The following is a 2,198-nucleotide window of genomic DNA, read 5'->3' as shown; positions in this document are numbered from 1 at the left end:
TTCCGAAATAAATTTTCACGGGCTTCTAAAATCAAGCCGCGCAAGGTGAACATTTATTTGGGACCTAAATGCAATTTTGAAAAACACACATTTTTCCTAAATTCAAATAAAACACTGAAAAACTCTGAAATAAAAATCTTATTTGATTTTATTATTAAATCCTCAATATTTCTTTATTTTGGGAAAGTCATTTTATTCCCTCTCTCATATTTTTGTAATAGAAATAACTGATGATAAAATAAATAAAATCAAATGATCCTATTCTCAAAATTTGAGAAAACTCAAATACGAAAATAACGAAATCCCCAACTCTCTCCGTGGGTCATTGAGTTGCGTAGAATTTCTAGGATCAACCAAAATGCAAAATAAAATATGATATGCATGATGATCTAATGTATAACATTCCAAATTGAAAATTTGGGATGTCACATAATTTCAATGCAAATCTTCTTAATTGTGGTATGAATATTCAGATTAGGAAGATTTAAGACAAAAGTTCATATTGACATAGAGAATAATAATACTTCAAGCAAACCAACAAAGCAATTATGTTTTCTCAAAGTAACATGGCCAAAGAAAGTTTATCCCTACAAAATCATATAGTTTAGTCATGCTCCATTTTCGTCACACAAGAATGCTCTCATCATGCACAACCCCGATGACAAGCCAAGCAATTGTTTCATACCTTAATAATTTCAAACTCATAAACTTTCACGCAATACATGAGCGTGAGCCATGGATATAGCACTATGGGTGGAATAGAATGATGGGGGTTATGTGGAGAAGACAAAAAAGGAGAAAGTCTCACATCAACAAGGCTAATCAATGGGCTATGGAGATGCCCATCGATTGATGTTAATGCAAGGATTAGGGATTGCCATGCAACAGATGCACTAGAGCTATAAATGTATGAAAGCTCAACAAAAGAAACTAAGTGGGTGTGCATCCAACTCGCTTGCTCACGAAGACCTAGGGCACTTGAGGAGGCCCATTGTTGGAATATACAAGCCAAGTTATATAATGAAAATTCCCACTAGTATATGAAAGTGATAACTCAAGAGACTCTCTATATGAAGAACATGGTGCTACTTTGAAGCACAAGTGTGGAAAAAAAGGAATAGTAGCATTGCCCCTTTTTTGGGGCCTTCTTTTTTTCTTTGGCCTTTCTCCCTTTTTTTGGGACAATGCTCTATTGAATGATGATCATCACACTTTTATTTATTTACAACTCAATGATTACAACTCGATACTAGAACAAAGGATGACTCTATATGGATGCCTTCGGCGGTGTACCGGGATATGCAATGAATCAAGAGTGACAAGTATGAAAAAATTATGAATGGTGGCTTTGCCACAAATACTATGTCAACTTCATGATCATGCTAAGCAATATGACAATGATGAATGTGTCATGATAAACTGGATGGTGGAAAATTTCATGGCAATATATCTCGGAATGGCTATGTAAATGCCATAATAGGTAGGTATGGTGGCTGTTTTGAGGAAGATATAAGGAGGTTTATGTGTGAAAGAGCGTATCATATCACGGGGTTTGGATGCACCGGCGAAGTTTGCACCAACTCTCGATGTGAGAAAGGGCAATGCACGGTACCGTAGAGGCTAGCAATGATGGAAGGGTGAGAGTGCGTATAATCCATGGACTCAACATTAGTCATAAAGAACTCATATACTTATTGCAAAAATCTACAAGCCATCAAAAACCAAAGTATTGCGTGCATGCTCCTAGGGGGGTAGATTGGTAGGAAAAGACCATCGCTCGTCCCCGACCGCCACTCATAAGGAGGACAATCAAATAACACCTCATGTTTCAAATTTGTTGCATAACGTTTACCATACGTGCATGCTACGGGACTTGCAAACTTCAACACAAGCACTTCTCAAATTCACAACTACTCAACTAGCATGACTTTGATATTATTACCTCCATATCTCAAAACAATTATCAAGCATGCAACTTTTCTTAGTATTCAACACACTCAAAAGAAAGTTTCACAAATCTTGAATACCAATCATGTTATTATTAAGCAAATTACCATGCTATTAAGACTCTCAAAATAATTTAAGTGAAGCATGAGAGATCAATAGTTTCTTTAAAAAAATCCACCACCCTGCTCTAAAAGATCTAATGAAGGACATAGAGCAAAACTATAACGCTCAAAAGATATAAGTGAAGCACA

This window comes from Triticum dicoccoides, chromosome 6A (genome assembly GCF_002162155.2).
Source record: "Triticum dicoccoides isolate Atlit2015 ecotype Zavitan chromosome 6A, WEW_v2.0, whole genome shotgun sequence".
Taxonomy (NCBI): Eukaryota; Viridiplantae; Streptophyta; class Magnoliopsida; order Poales; family Poaceae; genus Triticum; species Triticum dicoccoides.
Note: the sequence above shows the minus strand (reverse complement) of the source record.